Below are 23,512 nucleotides of genomic sequence, written 5' to 3' on the forward strand. Positions count from 1 at the left end.
GAAATACCGATACAAATAACAGAATCAGTGACACGCCAAGCAATGTTTCCGCTCGTACTCTGCCAACCTATCCTCAATCAAAATACTACGCTTTACCGCAAGCCCTTGCTATTTTATCCTTATTCTTCTACTATACTTCCACAGATATTTTCTAACTTTACCTTAATACATATATAATACAAAATTATAAAATAGATGATAAAGTAGCGTGGTTAGCGATGAATGAATTCCGGTAGTTAGTACTCGTATCGCTCAGTAAAAATGGAACCATTTTATGCTTTTTTTAGTATAAGATTTGGACCTTTTTTTCCAAAATGACCCGTACGTAAAGCCCAGGTATGTATTGGTCGTGGCAGACTTTGATTGGTCACAAGCAAATTTTATTTTGTTCACAGCCGAGAACGACCGGTTATTAACAAACGTGCCTGCAAATTCAACGGTGCTTGCTCGGGGTTGAATCATGTAAATAAACCAAAACTTTGCATATTCTAGCCACCAAGTCACCTACGGTGGTAACCATCTACCATCAGTTGCCATTGGCTCATTCGCCCGGAAAAAAGCGACTAACTACGTGTTCATTGTTCAATCTAAATTAATAAAGAAATATAACATTTTCACAGTAAAATATTATTTTCAAACACTTCAAATTCACTTTAAGTGAAGTAAAATATAAAATTTAAACGCGAATAACATTAAAAAAACCACAGGACCGCAAAGAACAATACGTCGGTACAATTTTAGCGTTTTATCCCGGCTGGTGGCTCCTTTATGAAATTTCTGAGATATTTTTTTGCGAGACGCGCACATTCTTTGATGAAACTTGTTGTTCGTTTTGAGCTAAGTCAACTACAGAGTAAGCTGCATTTTAATAGCGTTTTTAAGCTCAGTATAAACATTTGAAGTTTTCGTTTTAAATGTGTTAAATAAAATTACATTTTCGGAAACTTAACAATGAAACGACATCCATTATTGTTTTGAATTGTTTTTTAAGAACATATTAGTTTAAGTGTTTTATATTTTAAGATATTGTGTATATAGATGCCATCAACCTTGGGAACTAAGATATTATATCCCTTGTGCGTGTATTTACACTGGCTCACTTATTCTTCGAACGAGAACACAATTATACTGAGTACTGCTGTTTGGCGGTAGAACCGAGACTTGCACAAAGCTTTACCTCCAAGCAAAATTCCGACATCTTTAGCCATGGTCGTCACATTGAACCATCTAACAAAATAATTAATTATACAACAAAACCTTAAGCATAAATCACTTCACCTTTAGTAAAATCTGTATGAAAATCAGTTCTGTAGTTTTTGATTTTATCGCGTTCAGACAAACGGACGCAGTAGACTGTTAGTAGTATCTGTAATACGTAGTGATCATAATGTAAAGTTTTCATAAAATACATTATTGATTATGATTATTATAACAATATAAAATACATATGCCTTCAGGCATTAAGTCCGCCTTTTGTCCTATTAACTTTATGGTGGTCAATAAAGCATTTAAATAAATAAATTATTTATATTAGGCGCTTAAAAGACTTGACGTGCTCTCCAAGGCACGAGAGCAGTACGAGGCACTTCCTAGTAACAGACTCCAGGCTTCTATTGAATTATTCGAAAAAAAACCAAAGCAAAACCTAACTCTTATAACCACGAACCAAATGAGGCAGTCCAAGTCCACAACAATAAACACGAAACAGTTAATCTTTTACCAGGAAGGAAGTATTCATAGTCGCGGTTAAATGTTGAACCGGTTTAATTACGGGCACCAGGGAATGACCGAAGTTAACTAACACATAGTTAACTATGCATGCCCATCATTTATTATAATGTTAATATTCGTAAGCGAAAACCGTTTATTCCGAAACGTTAAATCAGAAAGGGAAATCATAATAAACCTTATTGAAGGACCTTTTGTGCGAGATATTATATACTTATGAATTGAGATAATTAAATGCAATTTTTTTTACTATGTACGTTACGTTTGTTTTATATATAATATAAATAATATATGGCATGAAGAGCCGAGATGGCCCAGTGGTTAGAACGGGTGCATCTTAATCGATGATTTCGGGTTCAAGCCCAGGCAAGCACCACTGAATTTGTGAATTTTATAATTCATCTCGTGCTCGGCGGTTAAGGAAAACATCGTGAGGACGCCACATGTGTATTCCACAAAACCGCATTGGAACAGCGTGGTGGAATATGCTCCAAACTTTCTCCTCAAAGGAAGAGGAGGCCTTAGCCCAGCAGTGGGAAATTTATAGGCTGCTAATGTAATGTAATGTATGCAATGTATCATTAACGAATATCAATTGTATTATCTTGTATGGTAGGGCTTCGTTTAAGCCCGTCGGGTAGATACCGACAACTTAACACATATTCGACCGCTAGCAGCAATACTTAGTACATAATCAGCCTGTAAATTTCCCACTGCTGGGCTAAGGCCTCCTCTCCCGTTGAGGAGATACTTAGTATTTCCGGCTAAAAGTGAGTGAGCTGGTGTAATTGCAGACTACAGGGACATGACATCTTAGCCCAGAGGCGGGTAATGCATGGGTTTGATGAAATGGTTAATATGTCTTACAGCTGCCATAGCCAATATCTCTAGTCTAGTCCCGTCAGCCTTCCTGTTACATAACAAAACGAAATAGAACGTGGCTTGTCTAAAGTTAGAAGTTATGTTCAAGTCGGGAAATGCGACTGTTGGGCAAAATTCACCTGTGCCGGACGTAATGGTACGTGTAATTTCCTCACGGTGTTTACCACCGATTATGAGGCTAATTCAAAACATTCATTAAGTATATGAAAACTTAGCGGTGTTTGCCCGGGTTTATCCGGAATCTTCGGGTAACATGTTCAAGCCACTGCGCGTTCACAGCTGTTATTACGAATAAATATTTTTAAACAACACTGGCAAAAAATATAGGTGTATTAAATATTACTCGAGGAAAGAGCAAAGATAGACAAATCATAGGCGAGTCGTAACATGCACGCCACTATATAACTTTGTCACTGAATCCCTTTTTCAATTCGCTCCAACACTAACTCACTGAATAAAAAAAATAATCTCGTAAAAGTATCAAGTACAATAAATAATTTCTGGCTACAAGTGGAACATGCCGAAACTGAATTTTTATTTTCGGGACGCTCCCGAAGCTATCTCCGCTAAGATAAGACGGGGTGAAGGCACCGGTTCAAGGGCCATTAAACTTTATCTCGTATAAGTTTTACCGACTTCCGTGATTCACTTTACGCTTTATGCGGTAGTGAATATACATGTCTCGCTAACTCCGTGAGCTCGATTACTGCGTTACTGCAATGCCTTTTTAGCTCTGAATAACATCAATGTATCAGAAAAATTCCCAGCGTTAGTTAGTATGAAGTCTCCACACTCTCGAGCCTCGGAAAGCACGTATACTGTTAGTGATACGCCTGAACTTTTCCGGTCACGTCGGATTTGTCATAACATCGAATTATGAGAGTGTGTCTGTTTGCACAAATATTCGCAATATAATAATAATATGGACGCCATCATTAATTGCCCAGGTAATGGAAATTTGCGACAATTCTTGCAACATTTAACGCGAAAATTATGCACGACTAGTTATAAAATTAATCTCATTTATATGAAATCTTTAGTTAATTCCTCAATGTAAATATTTTTGTAATGAAATTGCTACTTCCCTAGAAATTATTATTTCTAGGAAAGTAATAATGAGAAATCAAATAATATATCTACCTCAAATATATTTTACCGACAAATCCCGAATTTCAACTGCCAATAGTACGTTGTAATGTATCTTTGTGATGATGCCTTAACGTAACCCGTCTGTATCAAAATAATTATAAAAGCCCGAATGTTTTTGTTTTTGCATAAATTCTTTATTCAAAATATAACAAGCATTTGCTTGTTTCGTTATTTAAAAAAAAAACCTTTGTTAAAATTATAATACAACGTATTTAAAAAATCCTTTCCTATATTTTCAACATAATTACGAAGGCTTTGTACATCTTCTAACTAAAAGTCTAATTAGTCGGAAGCCACATCTTCAGATAAAGCCATGGCTTTAAGAAAAGTAAAAAAAAACTTAGTTTTTAATTGTTTGTAAGTAGAACAATGTTTACTATAGAATTAGTAGGAATAATTTATGTAGGAAACATTTCATTGTAAATAGTTGAATATTTATTTAATTTCAGAAAAAAAGGTATCTATTTAGATTCATGGCACTCTACGTTCCGAACCGGTGCTTATATTCAATTTAATCCCATGGCATAAAAATACAAAAGTGAATATTTAAAAAGGTCAGTCTATCCTCATTTTACGTAAGCAGCAAAAACTGCGACATACGTATTTTTACTACTCAACAGAAGTGGGTGACGTTAGTTGAAATCTATAGTAGGTCAACCGATACTGAATTCTATTAAGATTTTATTTATTTATTTATTTATTGATTGAAAAAGTTTCACCATCAACTCATCACTAAACACTTAAAAGTAACATTCAAAGTGATACGTCTCTAAAGGTGTAAACAAGTTTGAATCAGATTTATCAACATTAAGGCCTAAATTATACAGAAATAAAAATAAAAAATAGATTCAATAGAATTCCCTTTTTTACAGCTTACGAAGGTCCCATCGATGAAGGGTTGATAAATGGTATACAAGTAAATTAACAGTATAATAAAATTCATTAACGCTTTGAAAAGAAAACGCTTCCTAATTGCTGGTTATAATTTATTTAATGACCGTCCAGAAATTCAAGCTAAGGGTGTTTCTGAGAGGAAAATCAAAATATAAAATGGACTAGAAACGAAAAGAAATATATTAATAAAATGAAGCTACGCGGTTATTTTCGTTTACGTTACATGATAATTAAGGTTATAATTTTTAGGCTAAATATGAAGAAAAATAGGTGGTCTTAAATATAGTTCTACTGCATTTAAATTTAACCGCGGTGTCAGATCTTAAAAACTAACCAACCTATCTAGGATACATACATATATACATTAACAGCCTGTAAATTTTCCACTGCTGGACTAAGGCCTCCTCTCCCTTGGAGGAGAAGGTTAGGAGCATATTCCACCACGCTGCTCCAATATGGATTGGTGGATTCTTATGTGGATCACATTTTTCCTTCACCGCCGAACACGAGATGAATTGTAAACTCAAATTAAGCACATGAAAGTTCAGTGGTGCTTGCCTGGGTTTGAATTCGCACCCATTGGTTGAGATGCACGCGTTCTAACCACTGGGCCATCTATGCAGGATATAAGACATCATTTTTGTATAGATTACAAAATATAATTATATATAACTATATATATTATATAACTATTTTTTTCATCATAAGCCACAATCGTTGAAGAAATCATTTCGCTGAATTTCTTTTATTGGTTCTTGGGTTTTAGGTGTGCATGTGTATCTAGTAGGTTAGTAATAAGGAGTACGATCTTCATATTACAGAATATATAAAGCTACCACCGGTTCAGAGTGTAGATTCTACCGAAAGAACTGGCAAGAGACTCAATAGTTATTCTTTTCTGGACAAATACAGGGTGTTCCTATTAACGTTGAAATATAACGTAAAAAAATTAAATGGCCATCTCAAGTTGACGTAAGCTCTACAAAATACAATTTAACGCACCTTACGTTACAAAGGCTATATAAAAAAACAGTTTTCTTTTTATAACAAGAAGCACTTTACGAGCTACGTTTCTTCATTGTCAAGGAATTTAATTAAGGAATAAAATGTTAATATTTAAAGCGTCTGAATAAATAAAATGATTATAATGCTATTTTTTTTAAGAAAAAACACCGAACATGATAATTATTTAAAGATTTTTAATCAAATACAATCATAATTTATACGATTGAATGACCTGCGATTTGTATTCGTTGATTCTTGGAAAATATAAATTAAATTATGAGTTGTTACAGAATTATTTTATTTTCCGGTTGAAACTGCTTTGACTGATGAAATAAAGATTTTTTTTAATTAGTTAGATTAATATTCAGCTAGATTTTAGGTTTATAAAATACATAAATAAATATAATATCGTTAAGAATCATGGTGAACGTATTAAATTGAGTAACTTTAAAGAATGATGATAAAGTCGTGCTTGGCTGTGAAGAAAATCAACGTGAGGAAGCCTGCATGTGCCTAATTTTAATGAAATTCTGCCATCATGATATCCTCCAACACGCATCGGAGCGACGCGGTGGATTAAGGTCCAAAATTTCTCCTCAACTTTGCTAAAAACTTGTGATTGTCTATGAAATCTCAATGCCTGTCATGATTCTTAATCAAGATTTAAAGGCTAATGTGACGGAGTTTCATGCCGGTTAGCTTAACGGCGTTTGTAATACGCATAAAGGTTATTATAAAATATACGAGACAAAAACTGATTGAGGTTATATAACAAATATATGAATCGAATGAAAAAAAAACTGTTTTCTCAAAAAATCAAAGCAGGTAATCTCAAGTCGAAATTGATTTAGAATATTAGCCTTTAAATTATTCTACAACTATCAACCTTTCATTGAATTTTAATAATCTTGTAATTCAAAACTTCCCAAGATCTCGAACAATACTGATAAGAGCTACCCTCTCCGCTCCCCCCGACGCCCTCTTTGTTTCAGAGATTAACCGAACACTTAAGTACTTGAATTCAACTTAAAGCGGACTCGAGAGGCGATTCGGAAGATGAAAAGAAAGATTTTTAGATAAAGGAGTTTTGGGTGAAAATATTTTAAGCTAAGGTTAAATGATACTCGGATAAATTCAGGTGAGATGCGGTCTTCGAGTGACGATTTCATCTCGCTGCCTACCCAGACTATATTAAATCTGATATTATGTAATGTTTTTTGTCAGAAAATAGGTCACCTGGTGTGTAATGGGCACCTGCCTATACACATTGGCACTGTAATAAATATTATTTTACCTTTACATCACCAATGCACCACTGACCTTGAAAATTAAGATGTCATATCCCTTGTGCCTGCAGTTACACCGTCTTAAGGATTCTTCAAATCGTACCTAAAAAATCCTATGTTTGTTGTGTGTCGGAGTGTCTGATAAATGGTTAGCGATGGACCCAAACGTGCTCGCATAAAGCTGCTGATTTTAAAAGCGTGAATTTCCATGTTAGGTATTTGTATTTCAATCGACGGCAGATGTAAATTAATTAAAAAACAAGAATAAATTGATGCAACAGAACTTTAGCCAAATATATCTCTATAGTCATATATGGGTATTGATATATTATTATCGACGCCTTTTGAACGATCATCATAAAAATATAGATGCATTCACTCTCGAAGGCTTTTGCGTTAAACTCTTAAAAACAAAGGTAATTAAATACAAAAATGTATAGTTTTTGGCTGTCTTGACATCGTCTTGTACGCACGAGCGTAAATCATACCTAATAAGTAATGTTTACTGGTTTAGCGTGGGGGGGGGCATGCCTTCGTGAGAGAAAAGATCTATAGGCACATATTTGTATTTTATTTGTATATACTTCCGTGCCTCGGACAGCACATAAAAGTATTGGTCCTGTACCTAAACCCTTTCCAGTCATATCGGATTTGCCATAACATCAAATTATGAGACTAGAAGAGAGATTGCGTCTGTACTTCCGCACACACATATGTATTGTATAATGTAACTATCTTGAGACTGACAGCTATACGAATGAGTCAGAAGAATAACAAAAATACGCTTTCACGCTGTGCTCTCGACCTGTGAACTCTTTGACGCAAGTACAAATACTGAATAGAAAACAAAGGCGCAATCACATTCAAGTTTGTGTTAAAGAATATTAACGGCGCAGGTGTGGAGCCCGCATGAGGAATTCCAAATTTTTCACTTGTAGTGGAGTAATTTCTAAAGTTCAAATAATTCTCATTAATTGACCGCTGCAACAATTTTTCACAAAACCTCGCACTCGGTCGGGAGAGCTCGCGATGCGCTCAAATAATTTTAATTAACGTCGTTTATACGAATTTTAAAATCGAGTAATGAATGTTTTCGGTGTTACTTCGAATATTACTTTAAATATTCGCATTCGAAACCACACATTGTGTTTTAACACTGATTTATAATTTGATTAAATTGTTATTTAACATACTTGTGACACGAGAACAGACTTTTAACAGAAGATTCCAGATTCAAACCTGGGCAAGCTTTACTACCGAGCACCAATACATTTTCATATGATTAAGGGGGAGGGTGGGATTAAATTTAATTAAGAAATCTGTGCATGTGTCACCAAATAGCTTTGGAGCTGCGTGGTGGAATAACCTACACCTCAGGAGAAAAGCAGAACTATGCCCAGTGAGACATCGACTGACTGATTGTTAATCATGCGTCCAAGGCTCTAGGGTTGCATCCTTTTTTTTAGGTCCCCGGTTAGGGCTAGCTAGTCAGCTAGTTCTGGACCGAGTCATCAAACATAATACGTTAAATAGGAAATAATTCAATCAGCAAACGTGCTTAGCTCATGTTAACAGAATGGTCATTTAAGATACATAATGAATAGCTGTCGCTCAGCCGTCCGTCTGTCCATCCTCAGAATGACATTATCTATATTCAACGCATGTCGGATGTTCGTCGGCGAAATAGAATCAGTTTATCGTTTACTAGCTATTCACTCCAGATTTGCATGTTTAATATTGTTTAATAAATACAAATTCTATGATTCCTAGTGATGCTACTCCAAGCTTTTGTGGAGCAAGCTTAAAGCTTACTACAGGAGAAGAACATGAACAGCATGTCATTTTGTTTTCGTAAAAATTGGCGGCGTCTTACAAAATCAGCTCAGTAATTGCAATTAGTACTTTTTGTTGATTTAAAAATATAACATAAACATAACATAATCAGCCTGTAAATTTCCCACTGCTGGGCTAAGGCCTCCTCTCCCGTTGAGGAGAAGGTATGGAGCATATTCCACCACGCTGCTCCAATGCGGGTTGGTGGAATACACATGTGGCAGAATTTCGTTGAAATTAGACACATGCAGGTTTCCTCACGATGTTTTCCTTCACCGCCGAGCACGAGATGAATTATAAACAAATTAAGCACATGTAAATTCAGTGGTGCCTGCCTGGGTTTGAACCCGAAATCATCGGTTAAGATGCACGCGTTCTAACCACTGGGCCATCTCGGCTCTTATTTAAAAATGTTTTATTTTAAAACGCTACAAATAGATACCAGCATCAAACATTTCGTATAAGCTAGTATAAATCTACATAAGATAAATTGCTGAACATCTTTATGGTGACAGATTCCGAACCGAAGTAAAATAAATTAGTTTTGAATTACTTTCGGAGGCGCTAAAACTAATACTGATCGTAAATGTGGAATAACAATGAACTTAGTGGTCTTAGAAATTTGATTCGTCGTTGGACTTCTTCAGAGAATTTCTTTGGGACCGTGACTTAATATCGTGAAGGTGCAAATTGGATACTACGTATATGGTAAGGACTTAAAAACATTTTTACATTGTGAGAGATTTAAATGAAAATGAAAAATATTTTAGTTCAAAAAAGCAACGCAAAACTTTTTGTGGGAAATTTTTGAGGTTTTTTCAACCACAGTGCTCCAATGTGGGTTGGTGGATTCATATGTGGTAGAATTTAATTGAAACACAATCAGATTTCCCCACGAAAACAGCCTTCATCGCCAAATACGAAATGAATTACACTATATGAAAAATGGTGCTTGCCTGGGTTTGAACTCGCAATCATCGGTTAAGATGCACGTGTTCTAACCATTGGGCCATCTCGAATTCTCTCATAGGGAATATTTACTTTCTCGATTGATCAAGGGAGCATACTAAGTAGGAAGTAAGTCCTATTCTAGGCTATGTAAATTCTATAAAAAAATATTGTGTGTTAATTTATTTATATTTATTTCATTTTATTATACAGGTTTATTGGTGGCAATAACGTTATTGGTGTAGGGGTGGCATTGTAAGAAGTTTCATTAGGCTGGTGGGCTAGCCCGTAATTTCCGTCCCTTAGAAATTATATCACCAAACACCAAACCCAGCACAATTTGAACGACGAGTGAGCCAGTGTAATAATAAAAATGTCCTCAGCAGTAGTAGCTACTTTAAAGGAGTTCGTAATATTTTAAATACACAAAAATAATAATCGCAAGATGTGTACGTCTGCAAAGTGGAACAAACTATAGAACCCTGCTTTCCGAGACACAATATTTTAATGAGGCCAGTTAAACACAATGTTACTCTCAGAAAGTACGACTTACGAGAGGAACTTTCATACAGCAACCTAATAACATGATCTTACGTAGAAATTTGAGAATCCTTTAATATTTGTAGCATATATTACATGAGCGAAGTCTGACAGAATTTCAGTACTAAAATTCTACTTATTCGTTTATTCGCGAATATTATGTCACAAGTGAACTGAAATTTGTGCGAGTGGAAGATTTTTAAGCATTTTTTTTTTTCTATTTAAACGTTCCACAGGATCTGCAGTATAATTCTTTGGCATATTTTAAAATGGATGGAGTGCTCGTTCAATGATTTGGAATAATTTTTTCAACGAATATTATCAACCTTTCACGTGATATTTTACCTATTTCTAATGCGGTGAGTTTTTCAATGAGTCCGAATAATGTTCGTGTACATTTCTGCTAAAATTAAAAGAAAAATTTAGAATTTTTTTTTACCAAAAAACTTTTTTATTGAATTTTTCATGACAGTGTGTTGTGAGTGTATGTTTAGGTTTTGACTTGTATATTTCTTATCAAAACACACTCAAACATCTAAATAGGCTTAGAAGGAAGCCATGAAATAAGACTGGTTGTTGTTTAATAAACACCTCGCGAAAACAGCGTGTATTAATAATAGTGCTCGTTTGAAAGGCAAAGATTGTGCTAAGACGACACGCGGAGAAGAGAATAGCACAAAAGGTATCATACTTGTGATTTTCAAATTACTTGACAGCCCTGAGCAATGATCCAAATCGACGATTTTTTTTGTAATTGTTATCGAAAAAATTACTCAATCAATATATCTAAAACTTACACCAAAGGATGCATCAATGATGTTCAACGCGCTTTAAATTTAGACTACTAACGTGCCAGGCGTGAATTTAACGTCATTATATCATGGTGTTAATTTAATTCATTATTTATCAGAAGTGCAGTAAAAATTTAAAAACGTGAACCCTTCCGAAGTACTCCGAGAACGTCAATATTGCCTCAAAGCTCAGAACGAAATAAGTGAATCAAGCTCGAGTAAGGCTCGGTATATTCGAAAGCAAGAAAAATAGATAATAACGAAGGGAGAAGGGCCCTTAAAATTGTTCCGTGGAAAGAATTCACAAGTAGCTTATTTCCACTAGTCGACTTTTTTTAGACTTGTTTGATTGTATAGTGTTGTTCTTTCATGTAAGTAATTATACGTAATCGTTTATCGTTTTGATTTGGAAAATAACGTTTTGCGTGCATGCAATTTTGTAAGCGATTTAAAATAGGACGAATTTCTCAATATCTCCGTATATACTTTTGGTGTCAGTTTAGTTACAACAATTTCAGATATGATTCACTAGTTGTCGCCCTCGGCTTCGCTCGAGTTTTAGAGGATTGGTTGTCATGTATTAGACAAATAAAGTAGCCTATGTCCTTCCTTGGAATTCAAGTTTGCTTTATACCAAATTTCGTCTAATTCGGTTCATTGGTTTGGCAGTGAAAGAGTGACAGACAGACAGACAGAGCTACTTTCACATTTATAATATTACTAGTACTAGTATAGAAGTATAGATTTCTGATGATTATTTGGCTCAATGTAATCCGGACCGATCCAAACGGTCCTGTTGCAAATAATTCAATATTACGTGAAGTCAATATATACTATTTTGCCTTCCAAGATATATAGATGTAGTTGTTATACATACCTATGTTAGCTAACGGGTGAACAAAAATAACTACTGAATATATTGTCGGTTATAAAAGTGAATATTTTTTTTCTGTTTGGATTTTATCTCTTAAATTTCCGATATATATTTTTCCAATTCTATGTAACCTTAAAATATGCTGCAGTCAATTATCTATAATTTATATGAAATGGGCAATAAAATGATTTAGCAAATAGAGCATTTCTTGTAACAGAAGACCGACTCAATGTATAATAGAAGATGTTACAGGTGCCCTCCCTTGTCGTGAGCATCATGAGCATCACGAGAAAATGCAGCATTGTATGTACCTTTAAGTATACCTTGTTATTTATTCAATTTAAATAAAATTAGGGACTCTAAAGCTTCAAAACATAGCATCCAAATTCCTTTCACTTTACGACTAAACCAACAAACCTTTCAAATTTATTTGTATAAAAACAGTATGCATTTTCCAGACGTGTTTAGTTTTACGATTCACTCTAATTTATATCAAAAGCAATCGCAAAAGAGTTTATGACGCAATAACTTCATCCAATATGAAATAAAGCGTCCGCCGCGAAGAATAGGAGATGAAGGTACCCTGGCCGAGGAGAACTTATGAATGACCAATTCGCAGGGGTTTGATCGTGAAAAGGAAACTATGAATAATTAGCTACTCACTTTAATTGGTAGCGCTTTGTGCGAGCCCGTCTGGGTAGATATTCTACCGCCAAACAGTAGTACTCAGTACAGTGGTGTTCCGGTTTGAAGGGTCAGCGAGCCAGGGTAACTACAGGCGCAAGGGACACATCTTAGTTGCCAAGGTTGGTGGCGCATTGGTGATATAAGGTATGGTTAATATTTATAGAAATGGTTATTGTCTACAAAATTTATCTGAAATCTAAATATTGTTTACTATCAAATTATGGAAGTCAGGGAATAGAGATTTCATCTGCGCTTGCAGAATCATAATACAACATGTGCTTGCGCAGTAAACGATTATAGGACGGAAATCTTTAATTTGACATCTTGGGTCAGGATAAACTAGACAATATTGTAATGAGTTTGGCATTAGTATTACTGTTAATTTCCATACACGATATTTTATAAATGTAATTGTGTCGTACTTTTGGATTGTAACTCAAATCAGATGCAGATGATACATCCCTTATTTTTAAACTCGACAGAAAGATTAACAACTATGACGTTGTAAGCAGTGCTCTGTCGCGGGTTCTTGGTTGGTTTGACATAAATAATTTGGTACTAAATGCCAAAAAGACTAAATGTATTTTGTTTCCTCTGCCAAATGTCAAATCAAATTCTTCTGCCGTCATTTTGAATAATGAAAGGCTTGAGTTTGTTGAGTCGACGGCCTTTCTTGGGATAACCCTTGACTCCAAACTTCAGTGGGGCACCCATTTGTATGCCCTAGCAGGGAAACTAAGTAGTGCCATTTATGCAATAAAAACAATAAGAAAACTCACGGACATAAGTACTGCTAGACTAGTTTATTTTAGTAATTTTCACAGTCTTATGTCATATGGAATGTTGTTATGGGGTAATACAGCAGATATTGAAATAGTATTTATTCTGCAGAAAAGAGCTATCCGAACTATTTACAATATTAGCTCTAGGACATCATTACGCGAAAAATTTAAAGAAATAGGTGTATTAACGGCTGCTTCACAATATAATTATGATAATATAATGTTTATACAGAAGAATATACAAAAGTATTCCATAAAAGCTGATATACATACTATTAATACAAGAAATAAGAATAAACTTGTAACCCCTACTTTCCGTTTGCATTATCCGTGTTATTCCGTTTGCGTTTGAACTAGTTCCTGACCCCTTATATCTTTACAGTTTTAACTTCTATTGCGATTGAAAAGTGCTTGCAAGAGCCTACTTAAATAAATTTTATTAAGATTTCGACAATTATGTTTTCAATATAAATAATAGTAATGATTATGTAATAGACGCACTTTGTGTAAACACGAGAAGTGATAAACTTCTAACACAAAGTTTCCTTAAGTCAATAAATTCTTCCCGAAGAAGGTATTCCCTTGGATATTTATTATATTTGCCGATAAATATCTTTAATACTAAGAATAAGATTAGCATAGAACAAGAATAAGTATTTTAAGTTTATTAATTATTATTTTCTTGTACAAAGTGTAATAAAAAAATAATTGTTGCCATTTTAATGTTGGATCTTTTTCGTAGAATCCAAACCTCCTTGTTTACTAGGCGTAGAAGTTATATCGGCTTCTACCGAGAATCGTTCAGACCTCTGGTAACGTGTAAACGTATTAACAAACACTGTTTCAGTCGATCTTATACTGAATCGAAAGCGATTTTTTTATTTGTCTGAACTCAAATTCAATCAATTTAAAGGAACGATCGGTGGATTTCAAATTGAATTGATTCAATTATAAAATTCAATATATTTTTTTCAAATTATATCGTTATTTTCGCAACAAATATTGGCAGATAAAAATATTTTTTTAATTACACTATGTTCAAATTGATGACTGAATATTCCACCACGCTGATCCAGTGTTGGTTGGTGAATGACTCTAGCCGAAGCACTCTTGTGCTTTTTGGTCAATACATATGACTGTGTCCGATTTTTATGCCAAACATGATATATAGATTTCGTTATGATAGTATCCTTCTTCAATGAGCGCGAGATAAATTATAAAATCTAAATGTGGATATAAAAAAGGTCACTGGTGAGTAAGTGTTGGGTTTTGAATCCACAGTCGTTGGTTAAATTCATATTTTCTAGTTTTTCCTTCTTAGCCATTCATCGTTAATAATCAATGCTTTATTTTTTCAAATCTATAATTCATTAACTATCCAGAACTTGATATAAATTTAATTAAAAGCGAAATCGGGAAAACTAGCAAATAGGTCGCCTGTCCCATAATCACCGATACCTCAAGCGTTACCGATCAAATCAAATCAAATTACATTTCTCAGTACGATGTGATTATAAAAACTTAAACTTGATTAAAATTTTAATAATACCTTCCATTAATTTCGTGTATTTAGACGAACACAATTAAGTGTGATTATATTACCAGCACGAATTATGAGCAATAATCCAAGATGTGACCCATCTATTAACTGTGTACTTCAACAAAAGCTTGCAAAAATGTATTCTGTGCGGGATGGGCCTGTGTATGTTTAAAATTTAATATAGCGCCCTCTAGTGCTTAGTTTCAAGAAATTGGATAATATAAAAATCTTCTCCATAAATATATATGTATGTGCCGAATCCCTTTCACGCACATACATACAAACAAAATGTTGTTTGCAATGACACTATCAATATTATATTAAATTCAAATGAATATAAAATAAAATAAATGTTTTGTATTTTCGGAACAATAGGCTATTAGACTGGTTTTTAAAATCAATTTTGTATTATTTAGTAGAGGTTACGGAACCCAGTAAAAGATGTTTTTTTCTTTAATTATAGTACATATTTGCTGAAAAATATCCAATTAAAAATTCCATATTTAAATAGCGCGCAAAACCGCTACTTTGACAATATGGCGCTGCAATGGGGTCGGTGATGTCACTTGCCTGTTTTGTAATCTGTGGCGTCATATAATCCACATACAGTAGGCAAACGAGGTGAACAAGCGAGTGACGTCATCATAAATCCGACCAATCAGGAGCGTTTTGTGTCACGTGACAAACGTTTAAAAAAATGCATTTTAATTTATGGATTTTTGATTACATGATTTATTATTTTCAACTTTCGTCAATAAATAACCATTTTTAAACTCATAATATATACTGATTACAAAAATTTACATTTTATTCGCATTGTCAAATAGCCTATTATGGAAGCAGCATCTAAGTTTTGCACATACTGTGAGGCTGATCATCCGCGATTGAGAAATGTACTCCTACCGTCATTCAATTCACCTAGTACGGAGGGTAACATCCATCGAACTCAGGTTGCTTGGCATTGCTAAATATTATTTTTAATAACTGACAGTTACGTTAATCTACCATATTCCTTATATAATAACTCTTATATGTATTTCTTATATCAGCTACTAATAAGTTAAATCGATGATGAGTTAATATAAATAAATAAAAAAAATATGGTGATCGGTCAAATGGTCTCGAGGCGTATTAATCTCAAACATTTTAATACATACTAACAGATAACGCAATATAACTTGCTTAATGTCCATAGAACCTCAAACAACTGTATGATCAATGCAGATATACACAATTTATAGGTAGAGATGGAACTGATGGTGATATTACAAGCGAAGAGTTTAACAATGTCAAAATAATTGCGCTCGAAATAAAACAATTGTAACAGCCGATTAAAATCGTATATATTAATTATTTCTCTGAAGCTAACGACCCGCGAAGTATTCGAAACTTCGAGATGATACAAATAAATATCATTATATAAATCCATCGATACTGTTTCAGTTCAGCTTCGGGCGAGTACCAGAAAAAAACCCTCAAAAATTTTTTTTTCGTATGTAGCGCTTATGCCCACAAGAAGGATGACATTTAATCTTAAAAAAGAACCCTGTAGATATAATTTTGACCTCTAAGTTAGTCGTGATTGATAAGAATTGGAGAGACCACGTTTTCTGGCATCAGCTGCGATTTCATGACCACGTCACGCTTGTCAGTGTAACTCGCCTCATGCGAAATTTACGTTAAGAGTAAAGCAATACTGCTAAACTTTAACTTGATTAAATATTTAAATACAAAATTAATTTATCACTAGACTATTAAATCAAGAATTGACGCTGATTAATAATAACAAAAATCTCAATCAAAAAGAAAACCACGAAGAAACCAGTCATTTTTTATTTATTTTTATTTTTATTTTACTTTATTAGGGAAACAAACAGTACAAGTCATTCTTAAAGCTAAAGCTATAAACCGGTGAATTGATTATTTTTACACGTGACTTTATGTGTAAATTAAAAACATTTTGGACATCTATATAGAACTTTCTCATAAGATTTATTATAACTTTTATTGGAAACATGAAATATTTCAGAAACCACTAATACACCGACCTCGTATCTCACGTAACATGAAAATTCCCACAGCGTAACCAAGAAGTTATTTGTAATTATACTGACTTCCCGCCCTTCAAACCGGAACACTTCAGTACATATCACCGCTCACGGCATATAATATTGTGGGCGGATGGTACCTACACTGATCTCGCGCAAAGCTTTACGACATAAAGTAGATTTAAAAAGCAGTTTCTTTTAGTGAAATAATGATTGTCGTAGTATACATTACTTGTTATGATTGTATTTGATTTGAAATTTTGGCTGCAATTCGTATCACATTATCATAGCGACCGCAGTTTGTGATTCGTTTCAATTAATGCGACGACTCCGCCACTAACTCGGTGGCTGCCTGCCAGCTCGTTTAGCTGCAAAAATTCAATATACAAAAACTTTCTTAAGGCCAAATACGAGGAACTCAACGTATATACAAATTATGATCATTATTTTTTATGCTATTTAAGATAAAATTTCAATGCTTTTTGTGATAGGACACATTGTCATCGTGATTATTCTTTGGCATGAATTTCATTCCGCTGTTGAAATACAATATAATAAAAATATGCAATCATTGAATATTTTTTTTCGATATAGTGAGAAATGTTATATTGCCAGGTAAGACTTGCTTCTCTCGTTAAGGTGAAGTTTCCGTATTTTAATTTACTGCTACATAAATTTGCTTTTTTTTAAATTTATATTTATGTCAAATATCTTCACCCTCAGTAATATATTCCGCGGCTTTTGTAAATATTTTAGAAACGCTCCAGCAAAAATATTTTTTAAGCAACAACTCGAAACTCGAAACTCGGAACGTACAATAAAAACGAATGTGAGACACAAACTTGGAAATGTTGTCCTCAGCGAACAAACTACTCGATGAAATTATTCGTTGGAAGTGAAAAGCCGAGGGCGGAGCTTGTCATAACAGCAAATGTTCGTAATTTCCCCCAGGAGTGTACTAGTGATGTGCCTAAAGAATTTTCGTTTTAATCGATTTTATGTATTATATTTTTTGGCTTCTATATTGTCAGAACATTGCTTAAAATAAGCCGTGTGTTATTTTTTAGTACGATCGTAATTTATACATTCCAAATAATATTCAAATATTTCGGCGACCAAGAATCAGAATAGAAATAAAATCTGCTTAAATTTTTTTTTAAATGTATGCTTGAATAACCATCTAATGGAGCTAAGGTAACATAACTTCAAACACTTTGTGCAACGAAAACTATACTTAAATGGGACCTCATTATTAGCTATCCATCTTAAACAATCGTCGTCTTCAATAATATGCAAACACAAGTGCTATTCGATGCACGAGACGAAGCAGAGCGCCGATCATATCTGATTTAACTTTAAGGTTTTGAGAGTGAAAGTATTTATCCCGTACAATGGGCTAAACTCCTTGATGCCCTATATATCTTAAAATGTTATCAAATTCATTATAAATCAGTAGTAACGAATTCCACCGACCGGATATTTATTTGACGGATACAAAGGATAACGACATCCGCGCGTGTCACAACACTAGCGCTAAGCATTATGAAGAGAATTCCTCTTCAAATGCAAATAACCCCTTTCACGTTATCACTAATTCCGTTTTAGACGAGATGTTTTGTCTCTCGCCACCCATTTACATGTCATATAAATGAATGAAAAATACTTTCCGACTTTTACGGCGTTAATTGTAATGCTGAGCTACTAAAGGTTATGGAGATAGAGTATTGTGCCTCGTAAATCTGGTTCATACAAAGGAGACTGGTGGTAGGGCTCTGTGCGAGCTCGTCTTGGTAGTTACCATCCACTCATCAGATATTCTACCTAACAGCAGTACTCAGTATTGTTGTGTACCGGTTTGTTACCAAGGTTGGTGGCGCATTGGCGATGTAGGGAATGGGAACTTACCATTAGGTGGTCCGCCAACCTATACCATAAAAAAGAGTGGCAAAATTAATACTGACTTGTTGTAGCCCTCGGTTTCGATTGCATTTTGGATTATATCATACAAAATAGCCTATGTCCGTCCTTGGAATTCAAGCTTACTCCGTACCAAAGTAGTTTGGCCGTGAAAGAGCAACAGACAGAGTTACTTTCGCATTATATTATTAGTATATGACGTGGAAAGCCAATAATTTTAATTAAAAGTCGCTGACATGATTGTATTAGTAACGGGTAAACGCGGTGACGTCATTTGTTGTTGAAGTCACGTGGACAGAGTCGTGTTGGCTGTATAACGACACTTGCGTTTAAGTAACCGATCAGCCCACACCTCCAAGGCGAAACTGTTGGTTTACCTATTTAAAACTAATTTGTCATTCGTAATAAACCTTTGTTACTAAACTACTATTTTTATTTCGATTCATCCTGATGGACCCCGTACCACCGAAAACCGAAGAGGACAATCGTAACGCTCAGCCATCGTTGCCGCCGTCATATAGATTAGTCAATCTAATAAATAATAAAATATGTACTTTATTGAACCGAGGCATAACAGTGGCTGTAAATAAATAAAAGTATTGTTACAAAAGTGGCTTCGTTCTTGCTGAAGAGCGGTGTCTCGGCAACCTTAGGAAAGAGGATATCATATAAAAGGCTAGCGAAACTTTTATAAGGATGTGTGTCAATAAAATCAATCTACTCATTGACGCAACGATCTAATTTTACAAAATACATTTAAATATCTGATCTTAGATTATAGGTTACTTTTTGTTTGAATAATTAAATAAATTCGTGTCAATAAGCCGGGGCCCAGGTGAGCCGAGATGGCCCAATGGTTAGAACGCGTGCATCTTAACCGATGATTTCGGGTTCAAACCCAGGCAAGCACCACTGGCTTTCACGTACTCAATTTATGTTCATAATTCATATCGTGCTCGGCGGTGAAGGAAAACATCGTAAGGAATCCTGCATGTGTTTAATTTCAACGAAATTCTTCCAAATTTGTATCTACCAACCAGCATTGGAGCAGCGTGGTGGTATATGCTCCAAACCTTCTCCTCAAAGGAAGAGGAGTCACTAGCCCAGGAGTGGGAAATTTACAGGATGTTAATGTATGTATGTATGTATGTATGTCATTAAACCACCAGTCGATTTTAATGACGACAACGAACATGTAGTTAAAATTTGTTTAGTTTTATTAAATTATCAGTGTATAGTTTTGATAGAAGATCGAATTATCAATGTGTACTTATAATTTATACTTGTAATTTATACTGTAATTTTTTTTATGACCGTTGATAGGAAATTGGCAATTACTACACGCCCAGTAATATCTAAATGCGACGACCAATCATAAGGAAAAAAATATAATAATTGGCACTCATAAAACTTCCCTATAATCTTCTGACGTACAAATTAAATTTATGTTAATAAATTAAATTGTTTTATATTTATACATGCTTGATATTGGTATATTTGATCGATCACCATGACGGCACACGTGTATTTTCTCATGTTCACAGTTTTTCACCACCCACTGTTACTGTAGTAACTTGCCAATAGAAGGCTCTGCATCTTCTGTACCACTTAACCTATCACTATGTACAGGCCAGCAGTTGGTTGTCTTCCTAGTATTAAAAAAACGCATTAACGGTAATCTTCGGAACTAATGATCCAATTCTAAAAAGATTGCTATAAATTATTGGCTTTAAAATATATTTATATCGTACTTGATAATTTTCTTTATCTATAGACTATACCCGAGCAAAGCTGAGACGTATCGCTAGCCAGTAATATAAATGAAAACGAAAATCATATTCTAATCAAAATATCAAGAGTTTATAACAAAGCCAAGATTGTCTTCACAATTTCATGCTCGTTTGATATAAATATTATTCATAATAGTTTTCTCTTCCTAGAAACACAGATAAACAAAGTAATTGCAAAGACGCGACATATAATATGACAATATACAAAAGTACATATCTCAATACGTCAACAGCCGTGACGTCTTTATTACAGAATATTTATAATTTTCCATTCATGCTGAGATGGTCCTGTAGCCAGAACATCACATCGCTTTCAAATGTTTTAACAGATCAAATCAAATTTAATTTATTCAAATAAACTTTAGAAATAAAGCATTTTTGAATAATCAATAATTCAACTACCACCGTCCGATAGGAAACGGCAAGAATACCACATTTCGACCTCGGCTTTGAAAGAATAACATGAGCGGAATGCAAGGGTTAGATTATTTTCTGCCAAATGTGAATTTACCAATCCGCATCGGAGCAGAATAATCTCCAAAGTTTTTCCTCAAGAGAAGAGGGGGGAAGGCTTTTACCCAACAGTAAGATATTTACAGGCTATTATTTACTCTTTTTCCGGTTCCGGTGCTCGAAGCGTAAACACAGTTGTAATGTAGTCCCCAAACTTATTGTAATTAAAAAACATTTACGTATTATCGGACACAGCGAGTATTGAAAAACATAACTCTAAGTGCAGTGGATTTGTGGAAATATTAGCTCTGGCGTGATTCACGTGAAAATAGAACATATCACAACAAAGTAAGAAACCAACGGTTACCGGATTGAGGGTAGATTTTTTACACACAGTATTATTAGAAACATCATACGTCATTGCAATACTGTCAGGTTGATATTGTCAATGACGTTCATCGAATCGGTGTTGCCGGCTTAAAAATTACCTTTCTACGGCTGCATTCCATTTTACGAAAATAAGTTAAGACTTAAACATGGATGATAAATTTCAAATTTTGAAAATAGAAATGCAGAAAGAGACCGTTGAGCTGAAAGAGTCTATAACAAATTCAATTATGGAGAAAATGGAAGAAAAAATAAAACCTATTATAGAAGAAAACAAAGATTTAAAGATAAAAATAAATACACTTGAAAATGATATTGAGTATTTGAAAAGAGATAAGAAGCAAAACAACATTATTATTTTTGGACTAAAGGAGGAAGAAGAACCTACGTCTGGGCTAATACAAAAGGTGAAAAAAATATTCAATAAAGACATCAATATAAATATAAATATTGAGGCTTTTGAAATAAACAACATTTATCGCATCGGTAAGAGAAGCCCAGGTGTAAAGCCGAGACCGGTTCTGCTCTCCTTTGTTAATGCATGGAAGAAAAATAAGATAATGAAAGTCCGGAAGAATCTCAAAGATATATATATGTCACAGAGGATTATACTAAAGAATTTTTGGAAAAGAGAAAATTACAAAAGTTACAAACTAGACTGAAAGAAGAAAGAAATAAAGGAAATTTCGCATATCTGAAATACGACAAGCTTGTGGTAAAGGAAAATAATGCAACCAAGGAAAAAAGAAAAAGAGAAATATCTTCATCGCCGCGAGACAATACAAAAGTTAAGAAACAAACCTGGATGCCATCACAAGACAATAGGCGTAATGCTTTTGATGTCATGAGAGGCAGATCCAACTCTCTCTCTTCCTATACGGCGTAATAATAGGCAATAAGAATTAGCTATCGGCAACCGGAAAACACAACTACTTAATATAGAAAACCATTTAATTAGAAACCACCAAACTCCCCCAAGCCGACTGGACCTCGTGGGGGAAAATGACCAAGACCCTCTAAAGATAGAAAATAAAAAGAGAATACGATATAACGATATACATATGTATAGCGACTTTAAACTGTCGATCACTAGAAACCACGGAAAAATATTTATAAAATATTTTCAAAAATCATACTAAACAGAATCACCAATACATTGGATGAAAACCAACCTAAGGAACAAGCTGGTTTCCGAAGTAAATTCATATATATAACATAAATATTTCTCGCTCTAGGCACATTAGTCATAGCCGTTCCTACAATTTAAAAGTACTTGACTTGATTGGCATAATGTAACATAGTTTAAAGAAAATTATGTAAAGTTTCTATTTGAATAATTTTCCTAAATTTAATAAGCTGACAATCAAAACTACGCCAATAGATAAATAAGAACTTTTAGTGAAACCACCATTATTTATTCAGTATTACAATACTTAACGGGAAAAATACACAGAATTAATAGTAGTTTCAGTTTATATGTATTATCTATGATAGCAAGCGAGCGTAACGCAACCCCTGCGTCGGCGCGGATTAGACTAGCGTCCCGGTATATTTTACATTAGATAAAAAGATGGCGGCACCTACGGGCAGACGCAGGGGCGCGGGGTATAGTACGAAGGGGAAAGAGGGGGCAATACGCAGCTTGGGGTACACATAGACATGTTACAAACTATATTTGAGGATTTATTTTGAGACTGAGAAAGTGAAATATAAAATTCATCATTATTGCTAAGATAAAATAGGCTGTAGTAAAAAATAAGTCATGGAGATATATTTTAAAACGTAATCCTCTTTATTCGTTATATCCCTTCAATCGAATACCCAATTTTTCTAACGAAGGATTGAAGCTTTCAAATAAGAATCGTAATTAAAAATTTGCGCTACCCTAAATGCTTATCAAGTCAAAATAAAACAAATGAAAGTAATTAAAATATAATGAATACGAGAAAATAAAATTGTCTATCATTGAAACAATTAA

At 34.2% G+C, this 23,512-nt stretch overlaps 1 protein-coding gene and 1 pseudogene across 1 annotated transcript in view; one reads left to right on the forward strand and one right to left on the reverse strand.

The window, feature by feature from the left end:
* The window catches only part of LOC113398499 (uncharacterized), a 273,433-nt gene that overhangs the window by 65,504 nt on the left and 184,417 nt on the right, over positions 1-23,512 (reverse strand). The window lies entirely within an intron of this gene.
* LOC135194161 (uncharacterized) lies at positions 21,684-22,420 on the forward strand (annotated as a pseudogene).

This window comes from Vanessa tameamea, chromosome 26 (genome assembly GCF_037043105.1).
Source record: "Vanessa tameamea isolate UH-Manoa-2023 chromosome 26, ilVanTame1 primary haplotype, whole genome shotgun sequence".
Lineage (NCBI taxonomy): Eukaryota > Metazoa > Arthropoda > Insecta > Lepidoptera > Nymphalidae > Vanessa > Vanessa tameamea.